At 35.4% G+C, this 23,623-nt stretch overlaps 1 long non-coding RNA gene and 1 other non-coding gene across 3 annotated transcripts in view; both read right to left on the reverse strand.

Moving 5' to 3' along the window:
- The window catches only part of LOC116658538, a 160,113-nt gene that overhangs the window by 109,732 nt on the left and 26,758 nt on the right, over positions 1-23,623 (reverse strand). Inside the window, exon 1 of one of the 2 annotated variants that reach the window (XR_004313804.1) lies at positions 16,964-17,220. The exons of the other annotated variant lie outside the window; for it this stretch is intronic. This is a non-coding gene — a long non-coding RNA (uncharacterized LOC116658538). Of the gene's footprint in view, positions 1-16,963; positions 17,221-23,623 lie in introns of those variants that run through there. 2 annotated transcript variants of the gene reach the window in all.
- Positions 595-667, reverse strand: TRNAV-AAC. The gene has a single exon. It is a non-coding gene; the product is annotated as a tRNA-Val (tRNA).

The following is a 23,623-nucleotide window of genomic DNA, read 5'->3' on the forward strand; positions in this document are numbered from 1 at the left end:
ACTTTCCATTACCAAGTGTTAGGATTACAATAATGTTGCAGAAATTAATACATTCTGGTTCATTATGTCTATCATATACATGATCATAACATGTTATCATATATTATATATATATACACACACACTCGCATTCTGTATGTAATATATATATATGCACACAGACACGCACACTCACTCTCACATATGAGGCAAATTACGTGGCCTTATTCTTTTACCAGGTAACATTATCCCCAAATTCATCAAAGTAACCTTCAAAATGCAGGAATATGCTTTGTCAAAGTTTTTCTCTCTCCATATATATAAAATGAAGAAATTTATTCAATCCTTCCCATGTGCCAAACACAGTGCTAGTGTCAGAAATAAACAAGGTGAATAATAATGGTCTTTATCTTCAAAAAGCCTGCAGAGGGAGCAAATCAGACATGAGGATGGTAATGATCCTACCTTATGGCAAATGCAGTGATAGAGATTGCCCTAATGATTATTTGAACACAGAAAAGTTTTCTATTTTTAATCTCATTCTTAATTTGTGGGGTTTTTTTTTTCAATTTTTTTATGGAGGGGGTGGGATTAGGCTTATTTATTTATTTTTAGTGGAGGTACTGGGGATTGAACCCAGGACTTCATGCATGTTAAGCATGCACTCTACCACTTGAGCTATACCCTCCCCACTATTTTTAATCTTATTCTTAATGATAAATGCTTTCAAATGGTTAAGAAAAGCTCTCTGGAATAGAGAAGATCTGAATCTTAAAGGTCAAGAAGGGTCTATCAAGCAAGGGAGGATAGTGAAAGAACTGCAGGCTGAGGGAACAGCGAGAACAGAATGGTAGACACAAAGAACAAGACGTGCTCAGAGAAATAAGCAGGTCAGCACTGCTGGTGCATGCGTTTTCTGCTGTGGGGTGGTAGTTACACGTGTGTTACAATCAGTGGTGGTGAAAAGAGTTGGAGAGATTCCAAAGTTGAAATCAAAAGGAGAAACAGATGAATGAATTCAAAGCAATAGAGTATTATATTGTAAGTAGCCTTAATTGAATCTGGTTTGTTGAATTACCAACCTCCCCCTCCGCCTGATAAATGAATTATATTTCCCTAAATGACAAAATAAAAGGTCAATAATTATGTCATTAGTTACAAAATAACTAAATAAATGGCACTTTTATTATTTTTTTAATCCACTGCTCTAGTGTAGGTATGAGAGCATGATTTGAGGAATATACAACTAAAAGCACAAAAAAAAAAGGAATTAGAAGACTGGGGCATAAATGCAACTTAGACTTGATGAGAATTTATTCTAGAACTGTCTCCAGTGGGACAAATTTAAGAACAGTGATTGTGAACTGAGGATGGAGGAAGAATCAGAGATGAACTCAAGCTTCTAATTTTAGGACTCAAAGTGGAGAGCTGAGAGATTGGTATAGAAAGTAAATCAAGTATTGAAATGTGAACACTAAACAATATAATATACTAGAAAGTGATGTTGAAATGGAGCTAATCTTGTTTGACAGTTTAAGGTAAACAGTGATTACAATAAGCAAAAAGCATTCTGTCAATGTTGTTTGCTTTGACAAAGCCGGGTGACAAATTTCCAAAAGATTAAGGTTATTGTTGGTACTCTATTATTCTCAGGTGATGGGAGGTAGAAAGGACTAATTTTAAGCAATCATTATCACCACAGATACATTCCCTGGGAAATTTACTCAACACGCTCATTTCAAACAAAATGTTCTGCAGTGTTCACTGTGTAAAAGACAGTTTAAATCATGTGGTAGTGACAGAGGAGGATAGCAGATATGAGCCTAAATAAATTTAAACAGCTCTGAATGAAACAAAATTAAAAGTTAACTAGAATTCCTTGCCTGAAGTCTAAACTTGTACTCAATGTGTCTGCTGCACATCTGGTTTCCTCCTTACAATTTCCCAGTAATCAGCAGCCAGGCAGCACTGCGGGAAGCCGTGCTTTAAGAAATCCTTGAGCATCCTTCAAGTCTAGTTACCTGGAGCAATCCTCCTCATTTTGCTGGAAGAAAATGCTCCAGTTCCTTGGGTACCTTCACAGAGATGGCAGAGGGGCGAGAAAGACAAGTCTCCTAGAGGCAGAGATGGGAATGCTGCCAGCAGAACAGGCCCTGAGTTCATTCCACCAAGCTGCTGCCTTGTCTCCCTCTGGATGCCCATCAGATGCAATCCAGGTTGGGGCATCAAGGCTTTGGAGACATAGTTCTCAAGTGCTCCCTCTAACAAAGTGCTTTTGGGTGAAGAAATAAAGCTCCGCATTTAAAGGAATAATGTGGGTCTTCTCTCCATTTTTTTCTGTAGCTCAGAAGTTAAACTTAGGCCTTCCCTACTAAAGAAAGCTATCCAAGAGGAAACAACTGCACTATGATTAAAAATGGATGTTAAAGGTGGAGGGTACAGCTCAAGCGGTAGAGTGCATGCTTAGCATGCACCAGGCCCTGCGTCCAATCCCCAGTACTTCCTCTAGAAATAAATAAACCTAATTACCTCCCCCCAAAATTAAAAAAAAATTAATAATAAATGAATAAAATGTTAAAAAATGAGTTAAAGCAGCTTAAAAAAAATGAATGTTAAAATAGCAACCAATCAACAACCAAAAAAACCACAGAAAATAAACAATAGCTTTCACTAGTCATTCCCATCTTTACATGATAAGGCCACAGAATTGACACTGTTTTCACAAGACTTTTTTTTTGTTTCCACTAATACTTATTAAGCATGAACTTTTGTACCAGGAATTGCACAGAACATCTTCATGCTGTCTTGTTTTAGCTTAACAACAATCTGAGGGTAGAATTCTGCTTAGGAGGCTCAAAAGGGTTAAGAGCTTTGTTCATGACAGCCACTTAGCTGCAGAGAATGAATCTGAATTCACGGCTATTGACTGTGACCCTGTGCAGATACACCTGTGTGCCCCAGCCTCAAAGTATGCTAGCCTCACTTGGTCTTTGTCACCTGTCACATCCTGACAGCATCCTCATGGCCTGGGTTGGACCTATGAGAAATCGCCAAGCACAGGAGGGTTTTGGAAGCTGAGTGGTGGGTGAGTGTAATGGAGACGGCTTCCTGCTTAAACACAACTCATACACATGTACAGGTACATTCACATCCACACTCAACCCAGTGAAACTTCCCAAGGCCCAAGAGAACAAGGGTCATCGCTGTAAAGACAATCTAGCCACATGAAGACATTTTAAATATCTCTTTTAAAGGGATATAAATCCAGTGACTCGGGTTTCCCTTAAAGCTACTACTTTAAAAATAGATTCTAAACATTTACTGATACACTCTTGGTTTAATGCGCCTCCAAAATAGTCCTCAAAGTAATTGAAACTAATGTGCTTATTCCATGGTATATGGCTTGACCGACAGAGCATGGGTTCTGAAAAGGCTATGTGATGAAATTCTCTAAGAAGGCATGGGGACAGGGAGACAGTAACTAATAGAAAAAAAAGACAGACCAATAAACATTCCACATAAATACGTTTAACATATTAAAAGCTATACAATCATGTAACACCCATTAAGTGGTAATTTCAGATGATTCGATACTCAAGATCTTTTATAGATACTTAACTGCCAGGTAATCAATATGCTTCTTAAACAATTCCAGTGCATAAACTGAGAGTTTCTAATAAATTTTAATTCCTTTAGTCACTACAATGCAAATAAAACAACGAAATATCTCAAGATAAAAATGTGTAACTCAATCCTGTACAATAGTCTTAATTTCAAATACTTAAGTAAAATATTAAAGTTCCCTTCAGTTCTCATTTTTTATTCTCAACATCAGATGCTGCTTCAAAAATAGTAGTCATTTTCCCTTTCACTCTCATACACAAACACATATTTATGTAAAATAATTGCTGTACTTGAAGAGAATAAAAACTGGGGAATTTAGGAGTCAAAGCAGTAATTATGACTTGCCATCAGTAGAGAAGCATATGCTGGCCTAAGATCCTAAAGAAATTAACATTTTCCTTCTCTTTCTTTTCTCCCTCCCTCCTACTTCCTTCCTTCCTTCCCTCTTTCTCTCCCTCTCTCTTTTTCTTTCTTTCCCAAGAGCTATAATATTCTATTCAAAATATTTCAGAGATTAAATATACCTCTTTTTATCTGTATCTTCAATCCAAGTTTGTAGCTAGATGTTAATACATAAGAAATGCAACATATCTTTCATAATATCGATTTAATACTTTGTAAACAGCTGAGACTTTCTTCCAGGAGATTTTATACAGCAAGAGACAAACACCTAATTCTCCACTCAAAGCCCACAGAAACTCAGCTTGGCTTTCTAATAACTTCCTGTTCCTTGCTTTGATTTTTTTGAACTGTTTCTTTAACCTTTTCTGAACTACATCCAGATTTCTAGGCTTTGCCTATTAATTTGCAAGAAATATAGTTTGTCTCCACAATGGAGAAGGGTACAGACTGAACCTTTTTCTGCAAATAGCACAGCATGCCTTTCCCAATTTCTAGCCAGCTGCACCTGCCACCCAGTCTCTTGCTGCTACTGTTCATGCCTGTGCAGCTACGCCACGTGGTTCCAAAATTCCCTTCCTCCTCAGCGTGCTGGCATCCCACAATGAAAACAGAAGTTTTCTTTTGATCAGTAGGCAGTGACTATTTCTGAAGGCAAATCCGAGTTTACTAAATAATTTGTTCCTAACCAGAATAAGACACTACATTACATGTCAGTAGACAAGTCATTTAAATCAAATCACCTCTTCAGATATACCCAAAATAGTTTGGAATACTGATTAGCAAGGATCCCAGAAAATAAAAACGTTATGGAAAGCAAATGGAAATTTTAAGAATACAAAATAATTTAATTCTTCCTCAAATAAAATAACCTTCACATTATTATATAAGGAAAGTATAACCTTATTCATAGTCTCAAAACAAACTTGCCTAATGTGGAGTGGTGTGATCTGAGACAGGCTTAAAAGCCCATCTATTCCCTAAATATGCACACCATCTATGGCAAAGCAGACTCTCATTTCTTGAAAAAAATTATCATCTCCTTAAGGCTCTTATGTAATGCTTATCTTCTACTGATTATATTATGCAATGGGAAAATATTAATACGATAGCAAGTCTCACTCCCTTTCAAGCTTGGCCCCTTGATTTTCATTATCACCACCCTAGACTCCAGCCAACCTGTATTACTATTTCTCAAACATATATACATTTCTGTTTCCCTGCCTATTTTTACAGAAAAACTGACAACCTTTAACATGGATTCATCCACATTCAACAAATATTTATTTAGTCACTATTATACATCAATAGTTTAATTGATTGTTAGGAAGACAAGGAGAGAGAGAAAAAACAGTGTCTGTTCTCATGGAGCTCACCATCAAAAATATCTAAGATTCTGCTTGTCCTCTATGTATCTACTCAAAAATCTCTGGCCATCTTTCAGGGTTAGTCACTGATTTTAAGGACTTCAATATACTAAAATTTCATGTCATTTTAAGATGTAAAATACTGGTAGTTATGATGAGATATGGTTACCTCAGGTATCACTCGGTAGCTTTGTGGGCTTTTCTTTGATTCTTTCTCCAGTGGTTCAATTGTCCCAAGTCCATTACTGATACCCTCACCCAAGTCCCCTTTTCTCTTTTTATCATAAAACCCCGATACTACTACATCTATCTCCTAAAGAAAATGCTGAGCAAAGATGAGTTGTATGTAGCTTTCTGAATCTCAACTTCTCTTCTGGAGAAGGTAATAGATATGAATGTAGACAGAATCATCCCACCAAGTTTATCTAAAAAGAAAGCCCAACTGGCCAGAGATGAGGAGCTGCCCAGAAGCAAAATCCTGAATGCTAGGGAGCTAGGCACTGCAAGAAAGTACTAGAACAGACATGGCTAGCATCCAGTTTCTAGAGGGTCACAGACGAGGATGAACTCAAGTTACAAGAAGCAGAAAGATCACTGAAAGCGAATAGTTTATATATTCATGAATATGTAGTTTATATTTTGTACATATGTTTATTCACAGTTCTTTCAATCTCTACCAACAGTCTATTTATTGTCTTTCCAGAACTTCTCCCACAGCATGGCCCCAAAGCCCATAATAGGTCCTTGTTATGGAAACACTCCAGATTCAAGGGATTGGGGAAAATTGGTGCTGGGAACACTAGAGTCACACTTCACAGGGATGTATCCTGAGATGTGAGAAATCTTTGGCCAGAACAGTTCAATTGGAGTATTTATGCAAAAGCTTGATAGGAATCAGTTTCCCCGATATGTTAAGAGAAGAACTGGAATTAGAAAAGGAAAAAAAATGAAGTTAGCAAATGAAGATTCCTCATTTACAGAGTTATGTTGATAAGGAAATGTAAAGCTAGCTAGACAACTGAGGTCAAGAAAAGTGTTTCTTTTGTTTTGCATTTTGTTTAATAAGGAAAATAACAGCATATTTGCAAGATCATGCAAAAATAGTAAAGTGGAAAAGGAAAACTAGATGATGCAAAAGAAAAAAGGGAAAATTGCCTGAGTAATATCTTTATATAAGAATATGCCCAGAAGACCTAAACAAGCAATTCTCCAGTGAAGACATACAAATGGCCAAGAGGCACACGAAAAAATGTTCATTATCACTAATTATCAGAGAAATGCAAATCAAAACTACAATGAGGTATCACCTCACACCAGTCAGAATGGCCATCATTCAGAAGTCCACAAATGATAAATGCTGGAGAGGGTGGGGAGAAAAGGGAACCCTTCTGCACTGCTGGTGGGAAAGTAGTTTGGTTCAGCCATTATGGAAACTAGTATGGAGATCCCTCAAAAGACTAAAAACAGACTTACCATACGATCCAGTAATCCCACTCCTGAGCATATATCCAGAGAAAAATCTAACTCAAAAAGACACATGCACCCAGTGTTCATAGCAGCACCATATACAACAGCCAAGACATGGAAACAACGTAAGTGGCCATTGACAGATGACTGGATAAAGAGGTTGTGCTATATTTATACAATGGAATTCTCAGCCATTAGAAAGAATAAAACAATGCCATTTGCAGCAACATGGATGGACCTGGAGAAAGTCATGCTAAGTGAAGTAAGCCAGAATGAGAAAGAAAAATACCGTATGATATCACTTATATCAACACTTATGTGTGTAATCTAAACAAACAAACTTATTTACAAAACAGAAAACAGACTCACAGACATAGAAAACAAACTTATGGTTACTAGGGGAGAAGGGGGTGGGAAGGGATAAACTGGGAATTTGAGATTTGCAGATACCAACTACTATATATAAAATAAACAACTTTATACTGTATAGCACAGGGAACTATATTCAATATCTTGTAGTAACTTATGGTTAAAAAGAATATGAAAATGAATATGTATATGTTCATGTATTACTGGAGCATTATGCTGTACACCAGAAATTGAGACAACATTGTAAACTGACTATACTGAAATAAAAACATATGTATATACAAAATTTAAAAAAAAAGAATATGCCATCCAGCGTACAAGTGGATATTTAACCAAAGTCAAGAACAGAAATATTTCTTTTGTGGTAACTGAAGAAAGAGGAATATCTGGTCACAAATGCCACGCAGACAGCATAATGTGGTTGGAAGAGCTTAACAGATTACTTTGAGTTGTTTTTAAAATATGAAGTAAAGTTATAAACTCTGGGGAAGAATTAGGTAGGAGATATTGTAGATTTGAAGAGAGTAGAAAGACTATTTCCCTGGGAGTATAACTAAATAAACTGGTATAATTTATGCACAGTAGGCATCATTCAAGTTGATAAATACTAATCTTGAGATGATCAGCTGGCTATAGTGTTCAGTCACCATATTTACCTCTGCAGGGACTGGGAGAGAATAGGAAAAGAAATAAAAAGAACTTTCATCAGGTTATGATTTAGACAAGCATGTAAGACAAATTATGGAAGGGGGGACATTGATGAAAATTATGAGGAAATGATGCTAATGACTGACTATGAAATTAAATTGGAAATAACAACTTGATGAGATAAAATACGTTGGAGAATTGGAAGAAACTAAATTTTGTAGGTTACACTGAGGTGGAGAAATTGGTGGAGTTAGATTTCTAGAGGGAGAGAGCTGGAAAAATGACAGCTGGTGGACTAGAGAGTGGAATATTCGAAACTAGGCTTCTTTAGGGATTGCAGTTATTGGTAAAGAGAAAATCTACAACATGATCATGGGAAAAAAATGGCATGGAAGTCAAGAAATGAAGATGAGGAGGCCAAGAAGCTAATAAATCTACTAGATTCTAGTAACTCAAATATTGAAATAGCCAGGACTCATGAAAGGATTCAAGGTGGAGAGAGTGACAATGAGCTAGGTAATAAAGCTCCCGAGTTTCAGTAACCAGCTGCAAAAGAATGGACTGATAGTGCCTTATTATATGAGAATCAAAGCTGGTTGTTTTTGTGGAAGAAAGGGGAAGTGGTTTAGAAGTGAAGTAAGAGGTAAGAGAGCCCACCCACCATGTGGTCCGCACACAAGAGGACAGCAGAGGAAGGGCTGGCATAAGGAAACTCAGGTATCAGTTTCAGCAAGAGACAAAGGGCATGCTCTTTAACAGTGCCTGATGATATAAAAGATTTGTTGATGACAAACAATGAGTTCTTAAGGTCAATCTAAAAGGATTTTTTGTTTTTAAGGAAATGGAGATTGATTAGAGAGAGAATCACATAAGTCATCACAAGAGTCATCCCTAGGGTTATAAGTAGATCAGAACCAGACTATGACAGATGATAAGGGAATTCTGAGCTGCTTCTGCCATCAGATAAACAGAAATAAGAGCCACCATGCAACTGGTCCTAATGGTCCCAAGCCAGATATTGGTGGCAAGCTGTGAATGTTGTGGAGAATGAGAAGTGGGAATGTTGCCAGGAGCTCTTAATTTCTGCTGAAGGGAAGAAGAAAGAAAAAGACCAAAATTAAAACAGAACATGCATCCTTCCAAAACACCGTGGAAGGGGGATTTTAAAATTACTCCTGGGATTTCAAAATTGTAGAACAGACTACACTGTATAGCACAGGGAAATATACACAAAATGTTATGATAACTCACAGAGAAAAAAATGTGACAATGAGTGTGTATATGTCCATGAATAACTGAAAAATTGTGCTGAACACTGGAATTTGACAGAACATTGTAAAATGATTATAAATCAATAAAAAAATGTTAAAAAAAATTACTCCTATTAGTATGCTCAGAGCATTTAAAAAGTTTCTTACATCTATATGAAAATGTAATTGGGTGCTATTAAAAGGAAACAACTCACAAAACTAAAGAGTGCTCTTACCTACTAAAAATGATTTGAGGGAAAAAAAAATATTAAAAAGACAATTGACAGCCTAGAAGATGTAATTGAAGGAAACACAAAGAACAAAAAGAGAAAGAGTCAAAAAAACAAGAAAAAGTTACACAAAACAGAAAACAATTGAAAATTCAACCGAAAAATGAAAAGAAGTTCAAATGTCAGGGAAGAATTATGGGGATGACATCCAGGGGAAAAAAAACAAGAAATGGGAACCATATCTTTGAGTCAGTTTTACCACAGAGGAAAAACAACTCCTGAAGAGTTGGAAGGCAGAAAGGCTAAAGCTTCTGAGACCCTCACTGCGCTCTAGAAATTAGTATATGATGTTCAGAGCCTTTCAAAACAAACAAACAAACTAACCCTGTTTAAAATACCATGCTTTGCATTAAGACTTTCAGGAGCACCTGATAATAAAAAGTGGATGCAAAGTACACCAAGTCTTGCAGGGACTAAAAGCCAACTTCAGATCATCTTAATCTTGAAATTGGATTACAGTAATTCAGGATTCCTAGTGTCCTTATTTGCTTGTCAGAGCAAATATGAATTCTCTCTGAGTTAAAGTAACATCATTCTAGACCTCAAATCTACATTTCTTTTGTGTAGAGTGCCCAGCACTCAGTCAAAAATAACCAAACAAAATAAGTGAAAAAATGGTATGTCTGAAAAGGAAAAGAAACAATGGAAAGAAGATCCATATAAGGTACTGATTAGACAGAGACTCTTCAATAATTCAAAAGACTGCATTCATAACTTTGACAGAAATGGGAATTATTTTTCAAAAGCAAAATGGAACTTTAAACATAAAAACAAAAAATTAAATAAATAAGTGGGTTTAATGGATGATTATATATTGATAAACTGAAGGGGTAAGGAACTGGAAGAAATGGAAAAAAAAATAACCAAAATAAAAATCACAGAGATGTAACATAAGAACAAAGAGATAAGAGATATGGAAATAAGATCATGAATGCATTAATTTGACTCCCAGGAAGAAAAGAGAGTTGATGAACATACGTCAAGTGATATTTGCTATGTCTTTTTTTTTTTTAATGGCAAAAGCAGCACAGTAAACTCCAAGCAAGTTAAATCCAAAATTTAAAGGAAAAAAAAAAAACAAAAACACTAAGCCTATGCACATCAGAGGAAAACTACTGAAAATAAAAATAAAGAGTAGATAATAAAAGCAGCAGGAAAAGTAAAGTCATATTATTTTCGAAGGAGCAATACTAAGGCTGAGAGCTGATTCTTAACAAAATTGAAAAGAGCAGAAGACAATGGAATTATACTCTCAAAATGTTGAAAGAAAAAAGCTGCCAATATAGAACTTAATAACCAAAGAAAATAACTTTCCAAAGTGGAAGTAAAATACAATCATTTTCAGACAACAAAAATGAAGCAAAATATGTCACCAGTAAACCCACAATAAAGGACACACAAAGATTATTCTTCAAGCCAAAAGTAATTGTCCAGTTTGAAAAGCTGAAGTTAGGAACAATGAAAAGGATAAATATACGCATTAATATAAATAAACATATACTATATAATCACATAATTTAAATGTATTATGTAGTTTTAAATATATACAATTAACATACAGGAAAAATATAAATTTTAAGGAGAAATAAACTGTTTTAAATGTCCATGCTTTTTCTCGTATAAGGTAAGGTACTAATTTACACTAAGGCCAACAGATCCAGTACAAATTTGTAAATTCCGGATAACTGCTAACTGAATTGTAAAAAAAAAAGTGAGTATTTATCAAGCTAGTTAATAGCGGAAAATGAGTGAAAATGTTGCAATGTTTCCAACTAAGATGCATTATAGGGAAAAGCAGAATGGTAGGACAAAAAATATGCAAACAACATGACAGACTTAAACCCAAATAATTATTTAATTACCTCACAATAGAAATGAGCTAATGTTAAATTTAGAAGATAATTATCACACAGGCTAAAAAAGCTGAATGAATGTATGTTACAAATACAAGGATTAAGGAAGGTTGAAAGTAAAAGGATGGAAAAATAAATGACAGAAAATTTTCCAAAAGAAAGCTGCTAGCACTGTTAGTAACATATAAAATAGATTCTAAGGCAAAAAAAAAGGATTCTCTATAATGTTCAAGTATGATTAATTAATTACTAAAATTACTGGGAACATATCATTCTAAACAACCTGGTATAATACGCACCTAACAGTATCAAAATACATAAAGCAAAAATTAATTGCAACAAAAGCAGAATTAAGAAAAATCACCTTTTTAGGAGAATTTTTTTAACTTATTTTTTTTAGTAACAGACTGGAGAAGCTTACAAAAAGAAGGACTAGAAGATTGACCAATACAATAAACAACCCTGACTTTACTGGCATATGTGGACAATCTCAACAGAAAAACCACAGAATGCACACTCTTTTCAAATATTCAGAGGATATTTACTAAACTTCAGGATTACTCTGGGACATGAATAAAGTAAGTCTCAAAAATGATAAAGGGTTAAAGTTATACAGATGTAAATACAAAATAAGAAAAAAGATAAGGAAACTCCATGTGTTTGGAAATTAAGCCACATATTTTTTAAAAACCAGCAGATCAAAGAAAACATTACAATTAAAAATAGAAAGTATTCTGAGCTGATTTATAATGAAAATGCAATGTACCAAAACTTGTGCAACACAGCTAAACCATACTTAAAGGGAATTTAAAGATCTGAATGTCTTGATTAAACAAGAAAAAAGGCTGAAAATCAGAGATCTAAATATCCACCTCAAGAACTCTGAGGAGCAATAAATTACATCCTAAAGAGTAGAAGAAAGTAAATTTTAAAAATTAAAAGAGCATAAAACAATGAAATAGAAAACTACAGTACAATGGAGATCAACAGTGTGAGTAGGTTCTTAACTAATAACTATTATAATTAAAGACCAGTAAAATGTATTAAATCATAGGATACAGAGGTATTTACAAATGTTGCAAATAGAAAAGAGGATTTATGGACTCTATCAACTTTAAGAAGTCATAAGATGCAAACACACATAATCAAAACAAACTTTATGCCAACAACAGAAAAAAGAAAACCTAGATTAAATGGACAGGTTTCTAGAAAATGAGAAAAAACTTAAAGCAGACACAAGTATAAACAGAAAAACTGACATGTTCTATGTCAAGAAAAGTAACTGGATCTGTAATTAAAAATTAATGTATTTCCTTATACTAATAACAATTAAGTAGAACATAAACTTATTTCAAAAAAAAAAACTATACCTAAAATCAAAACATCTAGGAATAAAGCTCCTAGGAATAAATATATCAAAAATTGTACTAGATTTCTATGTAAAAAACTGTACAATATAATTGTGAAAATGTACAAAGGGCCTAAGTAAATGTTGGGATTATCATCTGCTTGGATTGTGAGATGCAGTATTGTAATTTCTAGTTCTCCTCAATGTATTCTGTAGATTCAGTGCAACTCCAAGCGCAAAATCTTTTTTTGTTTTTGCTAAAAATACGTATGCAATGCAAAGAGTGAAAAAAACAAAACAACCTGTAACGTGATCATGAGTATAATGTTTAGTAAAAGAAGTTAGACACAGAATACATACTGCTTGATTTTAACCTCCATGTATTTCAAACACAGGAACAGATAAACGATATTATTTGATATAATATGAAGTTATAGCAATAGTTATCTATGGGAAGTAGAGACTGCAGTTTTGGGGAAGAAACATAAGGGGAACTTGTTCTATTTCTTTCCCTGTGTCATACTGATATGTTGTTAATTTTGTAATAATTACTGCTCTGTACACTTACGTCTTATATTCTGGGGGATGGGTATTATATTTCCATTTTTTTAATTATAATAAAAATTAAAGGAGACAACTTGTGAGAAAATATGGGACAAAATGATTAGTTGTGCTAGTCCTATAGGTGATGAATAGTATTAAGTGAAAGAACAAAAAGAGGAGAATTACTAGTAAGTCCGCTAGCTCGGGAATGGATCTAGAGCTACAAAGATATCACACAGAGAATGCTCATGAGGCGTAAAGCAGGAGACATTTGGGAAAAAAAAAAAAAAAAAAGACCTAGTATCATTCTTTGGAAATTTCTGAAAACAGGCCACCTACAAAAAAAAAAAAACAAAGAATCAAACCTCCCCAGAACTTCTCACTGATGACTCCTGATGTTATGAAATAAGTGATAATTTTAAAGTTTTCAGGAAAAAAAAAATGATATTCAATCTAAATTCAACATTCAGGCCAGCATCCAAACTGGTTTGAAAATGAAACCATTATGTAGCCTACAGACATGAAATAACCAAATTCCTCCCTCAAATTAGTCTTGAAATGAAAAGACACTATTTCAGAAAAATTATGATGAAAAATGAGAGGTAAGTGAAATTCAAGAACTTTTCTCTCAAGATGAAAAAAAAAAAAGAGGAAAGAAAGTGAAAGGTGGGTGGGTGGGAGGAAGAGAGAGGGAGGGAGGAAGGTGGGAAGGAGTAATCGTGTGAGAGATGCACTGGTCCTTGTAATAAAAGACTTCAGATTAGAATCCTCTATCAGTAGAATCTGAGAACATGCTCAAAAAACCAAAATTTTCATCTCATATATAAATAGAATAAGGAAGCTAGATAGCATTTTGTCATGATACAGAAAGCATTTTCTTGTTTTTCCAAAAATATAAAAGTAAATTATAAACTCCAAAACAAAATTTAAACACTGTGTAATAAAGCCAAGACACTATTTTGAAGCAAACTGAAATAGAGCAAAACAAAAATGCTGTCATTACTAGGAACATTCTCCTTTGAGTAGCACAGGAGTCCTGACACTGGATACATAAAAACAGCAGCAGCAATAGTAATGGCAACCCGCATCTATCAAAACCCGACTATTTACCACGCACTATTATTCCATGATCTTTTCATGTAGTGAATCATTTGATTCTCAATACAGTCCTATGAAGTTAAGTCCTATTTCATAGTTTACAGATTAAGAAACTAAAGAACAGAGAGTTTATGTAATTTGTTCTAAGTTATATTCCTTAGGAAGTGCTGGGCCTGAAATTTTAATATAGCCAGATTGGTTCTAAAGCTTGAGCCTTTAATTACTGTTTTTATGTCTTCTGCAAAAATATTATTCCACAGGCATTCTTGTTTCTAAATTAACCAATGTTAATTGAAGACAATTGAGATAAATGATTAAGACTAACACTAATTTCAATCTACGAAGCATGTTAATCATGATTATTTGGGGAAGGCCCCATTTTTCTCTTATTGGGCTGGCTGTCTCTTTTGCCTCTCCCTCTCACCTTCTCCCATATAATCTGTCCCCATTCTTGCTATATTAGTAATTTAATAACCTGTTCATAATCTGGTGTGTAATCGTTCACATTCCCCCATGCTCTTACAATCATATGCCAGTGCATCAGGGCATATGTTTCAACACACAAATACAAATAATTGCCTGGAACCAGCTGCGTTTCCAGTCTCTGATAACTCCCTGGATGTTGGTAAGCTGTTTTAGTCTGAATACTCAGGTCTATTTTAACTTACTTATTCATTGCTTATATTCTATGTTTATTTTCTTCCTTAAAATTAATCTAAATGTATCATGCTGTTGTGTTTTTCCCTCTTTTTATACTATTAAAATGCACTTAAAGAAATTTCTTCCAACTTGTTTGCCAGGTCACTAATTTAGGCCTCAAAAGACAATCTTATTTTTTAACTAACATAAGAGAAATATTTCCTTGTTATTCAGAATTCAGACTTTTTTCCCCCCTTGCTTAACTACACGCCTGTGTGAGTGTATGGATGGATGCTGAAGCATCGAAATTTCCCTAATTGTTGTTAACTAATTTTTTCTGTTCAAATTATCAGCCTCCTCCAGCACCTTTACTGCAATGGTTACGCATTCTGCGAGTATAAGTTTTATTCATTCTCTGGCTGCCTCAGCTATGTATAAAACCCATCCTGTTAGTCTCGCAGTAGACTGGGCACAATCCCTCATGTGAAAAGGAACAGCCATCTCTCCATCAATGGACCAGTGACACAGAATCAGGCAAGCCGCAGTCCCAGCCCCCAGCTAAGATATTTAGAATATCAAGCACATCCATGGGGCTGACTTAAGCCTCCCTACAACAGTCCCCACAGCTCTGAGTCACATTTTTTTGAGGAGCTGCACCCTTGTGATCTTCAAAAGATTCTCTGACAAGGGACTCCAGACAGTTGGCCTCACCCATAGCAGAGAAACCCCACATCAGTTTTCTTGGGCCAACTCCCATAGAGGCCAAAGGATGAACTCCGACCCAGACACTTGATTTCCAAAATTTCAAATCTGGAGAGGCAGACAGATTAGAGATGGACACAGCTGAGAATGAGCTGCAGTGTGAGGAGTACAGCTATTGGACAAAACCCCCTGTGGGATTTTTCCAGGCCCAACAACAGGCAATTCCAAAGGCCTCCCTGGCAGACGTCGGAGGAAAGCTGCCCTCCCTACAGCAGACCTGCAGCACAGCCAAGGCACTGCAGTCTCTCAGGGGAGTAACAGTGAAGGACCCAGCCCCCTGGCCACCATGTCTTCCTCCTCTCTGCACTCCCAGTCCCGGTGCCTCCACGTGGAGGCCTCCTTAGAGGAGAGGAGCTCAGCTGAGGCCTTCCCCAGCCATCTCTGCCAAGAGCACCTTCCGGGGCCAGAGGCCTTGAAGACAGCTTTCTCCACTCAGATTCAGGGTGCGATACTTCCCATTCTAGCCCTCTTCCCTCATCCTTCTCCCCACATCCCCACCAGGAGCCTTAGTTTCCATTTCCCTCGGCAGTGAGACAATCCCCATGTCTTCACTGAACTTCCTGACTCTCACCTTTCCTTGTCCCAAGGAGAAAAACGGAAGATTTGGGGAACCGATGCCTTCTCCTGTTTGGCCTCCCATCTACATTACCTCAGTGCATTGAGGACTTAACCGCTGACACCTGGCAGCACTTGGCAGTGCCTGGCGGCTCAGGCGTCTCCAATTCAGCTCAGCTGGCGGCACAGCAGACGCCGGGAGTGGCCGCGCAGTCACCCCTTCAGGCCCAGGCACTGCCCCAAGCTTCCAAATCCTTGGCTTCCGAGAGTTTTCAGTTGACTGGCCTCCCATAAATTTCCCACAGCCTCAGGAAGCTACCAAGACCAAGTTTACGCTGTAGCTAGTGTGCGACAACCAGTACAAGAAGAGACAGGAAGGTCCGCTTCACCCCACTACGCGCTCCCCACCCCTGACCTTGAAGAGGGCCTGTGAAGAGTCAACCCAGCAAGACCAGCTGGGGCCTCTGACTTAAGTGTAAGCGCTTGGCTGTTCAATCACCCATTCTGCCCAATCCTACACCTTCACTCCGTAAGTGACGCCAGGGCACTTCCCCCAAGGTGGCACAGACTCAAAGTGAACCTCGCAGTCTGTTTCCCACTGCACCTAAGACAAGAGTCCATTTTTCTTTACCATAATTTCCCTTTAAATGTATAGGCAAACAGTAGACAAAGCAGAAAAACCTAATTATGGTGAGTTTAAGTATAAAGAATAGATGGTAGGAGAGAGAAAGTTGGGAAAAGAGAGGGAAGAAAGGTGCGTTAATATTCTTACCTTGAACAGTGGTCATAGACAGCTAAGGCGGCAACAGAACCGGGCAGAGCGGCGCGGACCGGCGTCTGGCAGGAGCAGCCGTGAGCACGCGCGGGCCGTGAGCACGCGCAGTTGCTGGGTACGGGGTGGGCGGGGCTCGTGGGCCTGCACGCGTAGTGGGCGGCCCTGCTGCTGACGCAGCTTCAGGAGCTAAGGCTAATCCTAGCCCTCACCTGCTGCTAACGTAGCTGCAGGAGCACGCTGCCTGGTGTCAACACCAGCCAGGTGCACGCCCTTTGGCTGGGAGCTAGTGCAGGCCCGCCATATTGAGAAAAAAAAAAGGTATCGGAAATTGATGGAAATTTAACAGATTTAAAGATGGACTCGATATTATATAGAAAATCATTTTCTTAAATATGAAAATAACATTATGGTTATGTAAGAAAATATCTTAGTTTCAAGGAAAACATCATTGGTATACAAAGGTGAAATATAACATCAACAATTTAAAATAATTCAGCTCAAGTATATAAATAGATATAGCATATATAGAAAAATATTCTATTAGCTAAGCCTATGTGATGAGTTTAAATACACTTAGTCATTTTGCTCTGGTTTTTGCTGTTTTGTATATTTTTATAAAGTTTTTATAATACAGTAAATAAAAGTATGAATTAATGAAATATTAATTTAAATTCCAGAATATTACTTGATGATAAAAATGACTAAAATGATCAACTATAACCTGAAATTAAAGCGAGGTGACTTGAAGTGAATTCTATGTGTTCTCATTTTCATCTGTCATAGAAAGTAGTAACAAATGTTAATACTCATATTTCAAGAAATGCTTGTATAAAAAAATGACAATATTGTTGCGAAAAACAAGAGAACCTCAAATGTAGACATTTAAAAATCATTGCTTCTACAGAGGGATAGTGGAACTGTGATTCCAAAAGGGACGTGTGGGATGATTTTTTTTGCAGGTTTTCTATAATCATGGCTTTCACCATCTGTATTTTTTACATCAATAATAGAAATAAAATTGATTAAATAAAAATAATCCGTGTTGACTATCATGAATTAAATACTCTGTCTTTCTTTTTATCCTAATTTTCATGAAATATATAAAGAGACTCTCGTGTTATGATTTGTTTTGAATTTTATTGGTAGGTGACAATATATGCTTCAAAGGTATCTATTCTCCAAAATCTCATAGGAAGAGAAATAATTCACAAGTTAGGTGCAGCCTTCCACAGAGCATAGCCCATTGTTACTGCTTTCAATTGCCACTTTGATCAAGAATGTTCCCTATAGCTCTATAAAGCAAATAATATATTATCAGGAAATCATCCCAAATATCAAAAACCCTGTTTCAATGACATAATTTTTTTCCACATTGGACTTCAAATTTACCCAGGGATTTGAAGTACTCTGATTTATTTTATGATTTGACTTTTCTGTATAAAATACAACTTTTTTACATAACTTTGCTATTCCAGGTCATGTTACAAGTATAAATGACAGAAGTAGTGAAGTAGTGACCTACCTGAGAATGTCTGCATGTGGTTATTAAGTTCCCAGGCATTTCGGTCTGCTTGAGCTTCTCCTGGAAATAGGGCATGGCAGTGTGGCTTGTGACTCCAGCAGTGTATTTTTCATGTTGCTTATATGGGATTTGAACGACTAGTTACAGTATCTCCTAGCACTCACATGTCAGTTTTTCACCAGTTTAGCTGTACTAGTTAATTACTAGCTCTAGGTAGCTCTTTTGCTTTATTCATTTACAGGAATGACAAAGTGTTATGTGATAAAATTGATTAAAAGGAATGTGGTAAATGCTGGATCTTAAATATCACTTGTCCTCTACAGCATCTTGTTTATATAAAATAAGTCCTAATTTAAAGGGTTTATAAATAAATTATATATAATTATAAATAAATTATATATATTTAATTATATGATAATCCGTAATTTACACATGTACATTTATTTACATATAATTTGTATATCCACTAATTCACATATAGTCTATCTCTCAAAATGTATAATATATACATCAGCAGTAATAGAGATTCAGAATTACATTGGAGGCAACACTCTGATGAGGATGGTAGAAGAAAACTGATTGGATGTTGTGGGGCTGCACCATGCTGGCCTGCAAGGCCTGTGCTTACCCAGCTTCAAGACCAAGGAAAGAGCCTGGAGTCAGCAACAGAGACATCAGTGGTTTAATGGATAGGGGTGCCTACATGTCTGAAGCAAGGTCCTGGTATGATACCCCACTGTGTGCGGCAGACAGCAAGGCAGGACAAGGTGGTAGTCTTTGCTCTTGGTCGGAGTAGGGGGTTAGCAGCTATACGGGGAATTGACCTCTGGTTGGCTCATCTGTTACCAGGGAAAGCAGCAGAGGGGCGTGCCCCTCACCTTCCCTTTTGATAAGCATATTGGAGAGTTCTGATCTAAAGTTAGAAAGATCACTAGCTGGGGCAAGTGTGTAGGAAGGTCAGTCCTGTGAGTAAGGTGCATGTGAAGCAGGCACTGTTTGAGCAGGGGATGGACAGACAGTAAGAGACCATCTTGAGTGGCCTGACCATACAGATGTTCTGTTTAAAAATTCAGTAACACATTTTACATAGTGACATTTTTTATCAACAAATACCACATCTGTTTTTGAAGGAAAGGTGTTAAACTGAGAATGCTATCTATTAATGATCAAGCTTATATTTTTCCAATAATAAAACATTTACTTATAATGAAGAGTTGCAGTAGAATAATAGGAAAAGAAAAGAAAAAAAAACCGCACATAGAATCTGAACTTAGTCTGAATCCAAGTTATTACTATATGACCTTGAGCAACTCATGTACTCTCTGAAATTCATTTTTCCCATCTGTAAAATGGAGGTGAGAACAGTAACAGCAACCTCCCAGGGTTTCTGCAACTATCATGTGAGATAAAGTATATGAGAGTTCTTTGGAAATTTGCTCAAAAATGTTAGCTAATTTAATTTAATTAGCTAGAGGTCATATTCTAATGTACTTGACATCTACATTCTATTTCATTCCCATTTAGAGTTAGGAAAAGTCATTCACTAATCATAAGGTTATTATTAAAACTTGTTTATAATTCAAAGGAGGCAAATGTTAATCAGACAAATTAAAAATGCCACAAATTAGAAATAGCAACATTTTCCTTCTGGGGTAAGTATGCATGGCATATGGGAATTTAGTGTTAGATAGATGACTGTAGTAATAACAATAGATAATTAAATTCATGTGTTCAAGTGGCCTCATTTTTATCTGAGTGTGTGTGCACATGAATACAGAAAATAAGCAGTTTAAGATAATATTTTCCTGTTTATAAGTTACCATTTGTTAACATAAATTATATTTGTCAAAGTCCAATAAAAATACAATATAAATTCAAGTTGTATTTCATTATTATTACATAGATTCACAAATATAAAGAGAAGTAATATATCACCTCTTTCCTACTATAAAATCAACTTATATACATAAAGTCTCTTGTGAAATATCTTTATAAGGAAATAAGTTGCCTTAAGAGCCCATTCTAAAATTGATTACTCCACATATTCTTATTTAAATAAATTATCACAAATAGGCTATTTTAAATAGAATTACTTACAAGTACATTCTCCCACTGGAGCTAAAAATGAAAAGACCATTTTTCCAAAAGCTTTTTTTTTTTTTTTGCCATTGATAGTATGTTTAAAATAACCTATCATACCTCAATGAGGTAAATTTATTCAGCGCTCTGTATAGCGCTCTTTAACTTCACCTAATTGTTAAGATTGTTCTATAAATAGTTATGTAATGGTTTTGCTACACACTGTTTAATTTGCTTCCAAGTATGTGTTAATACACTACTCTCCAATGCGAAGAATTTAAAGTTGTCTTTAATGCAGGTTAATTTACAAATTTCACATTTTTAATTTTTAGCTTTTTTGAAGATTTAATAAAAAGGATAAATTAGAAACCTTTCAAATGATAAGAGAAAACTTTTTATGCTCTGTAAATTTTGTGAATGTTACATATTGTTAAAGTATACCATAAAGAGGCAATATCTACCATCTATATCTATTAAAATAATGTTTTAATTTGTTTTAAAATAGAGAACTGGGGAAAAATAAGACTCCATTAGTTAGTAGCACCTGAAAGCATCTTTTTATGTGGAGAGCACTACACTTTTAACACATGTATTCTTAAATTGACTAAAAAAGATGTATAATGACCATCAAAGGGTCCCTTAACAAAGAATAGCAAATTTTAATAATGACAAATCATTAACAATTTAAGATGACAAAGTATGCATTAATTATTTTTATTCATACTCAATTTTTATGAGGCAATTATATGAAATGGGTTTTTAATATTCATCAAGTTAAACAGAAGCAAATATGCGAGTGAGTGAAACAATTCTCTTCTGGAAGAGAGCTGAGGGAATCAGGTAACTACAAAAAATAGGCTCTGAAGACTGGTCCTGAGCATGAACTCCAGTGCCCTACTGTCTGGGTGTATCTTCTGGCTCAGCTACTGACTCTAACCTGGTCAAGATTTCTCATTTTTGCATAATTTTTTTCAAGTGTAAAATGGGAGTCATAACAGAATTGACCTTCTAGAATTTCTCTGAGCATTAAAATTATAAGCTTTAAAGCAGTGCACGTAAGAAGTGCTGAATATGTTTAACTGTTGTTATTGGCCGTTACTTCCTTGATACTAAATTTAAATTATCAGCCATGCATAAATTTGTTGTTCTGTTTCCAGTGAGAAGTAGCCAAAAGCCATGATGAGTGAATTAATAATAAAATGCATTGCTGAAGGAAACTGTGTACTAGAAATACAGGAAGACCCATGTAGAAGAAATAAATAAAATACTTAAGAAAGAAAAAACAATAGAGATAATTGCATTTTTCTCCAACTCTATTTTCCAGGTGGTGGGGAAGTGAGGGGAGTCGGGGTGGGGATTGGGGTGGTTAGGCCTGGATTAAAGGCCAAATGGTGAGTACCATGAGTTCCTCTTTTGGTTAGATGAACTGAAGTTTCTATATAAAACTACTATGTGGATATTTAACATTTTCTCGAAAACATTTTTTGTAGAGAGCCCAAAGTATTTCATCTATTGCCTGTTTTCTTTCAACGTAAACTTTTTCTTTTTTTGATAGCATCCTTCTTTTTTGGCACAGTAAGATGTTTCAGCTAATCTATATTTCCTCATGCAGCTTTTGCTGCTCTTTTTATCAGTGAAAGGTATTTAGAGAAGTCACAATCCAGATGCCACTCAGTGGTGGCCACTTCTTGGGATTTTCAAGAGACAGAGCTAGCAAAAATTTACTTTAGAAACAAAACAAATGTATGTATTCATAATGTATCTCCAATTTAAATTTTCTACCACTGGATATTTATCTGATCTGTTTTCTTTTAAATGTATGTTTATTTTCTCTTTTACTGAAAATTTTGGTTTCAAGATAAAGTTAATGTTATTACTTTTTGCTTTATCCAATTATAAATAAATTAGTTTCAATGTAATAACACCAGAATTGCTAATAAAATAAGAAAGCTGAATGAATTTCAAGAATTCTTTGCAGTTCAGCTTTTCCTTGAAATACATTATTTCTCTAAGTTTGAATAGAAAAATCTAACATGTTATGAATTAACCTTAAGAGAAAATACATTTTAAATCAACCATGATATATAATTAGTTTCATTAGTTTTGATTTTAGGAAATTTTTACTTTCTGATTCAGTTTTATTTGATTATGTAAGAATATGAAAAGGTTGCAAATTACAATCTATGTAACAAGATATTTGGATAAAAGCTTGCCTTTACTCCTGTCTCCCCCATTTTTACTTTTTCTCCCCATAGAGATAACTGGAAAGAAATTATATACACTATTCAATATTGTGCCTTTTTCACACATAAGTACAGGCATACCTCAGAAATACTGTGAGTTTGGTTCCAAACCAGTGCAATAAAGTAAATATTGAAATAAAGCAAATCACAGGAATTTTTTGGTTTCTCAGTGCATATAAAAGTTATCTTTACACTATATTGTAGTCTATTAAGCATGCAATAGTACTATGTCTGAAAAATAAATGTATGTACCTTAATTAAAAACCGCTTTATTACCAAAAATTTCTAACCATCATCTGAGCCTTCAGCGAGATGTAGTAGAAACATCAGAGATCACTGAACACAGATCACCTTAACAAATATAATAATAATGAGAAAGCTTGAAATATTGCAAAAATTACCAAAATGTGGCAGACAAGAAGTAAGCAAGGACTGTTGGAAAAAAATGGTACCAATAGACTTGCTTGATACAAGGTTGCCACATTCAGTTTTCTTTAAAAAATGTAGTTATCTCTAAAATGCAATAAAATGAAGTATGTCTGTATATCATAAAAATCACATTATACCACTGTATAAAGATTATATGTATTCTTTTTTAGGGTTACAGGGTGTCCTACTGCATTATATACAGGATTTAATGAACACCGTTTCCTACTGAAGGACACTAAGTTGTTTTCAGTAGTTTGCTCTTAAGAATATCACAATGGGTTTAAGTCATTTAATATGTTTGTCAATGTATCTTGGTGATAGATTCCTGAAGTGGAATCATAGAGTACATTCAGTGTGTCATTTTGCTGTTGTTACTGACTGTTC

Source organism: Camelus ferus, chromosome 2, assembly GCF_009834535.1.
Source record: "Camelus ferus isolate YT-003-E chromosome 2, BCGSAC_Cfer_1.0, whole genome shotgun sequence".
Classification (NCBI taxonomy): Eukaryota; Metazoa; Chordata; class Mammalia; order Artiodactyla; family Camelidae; genus Camelus; species Camelus ferus.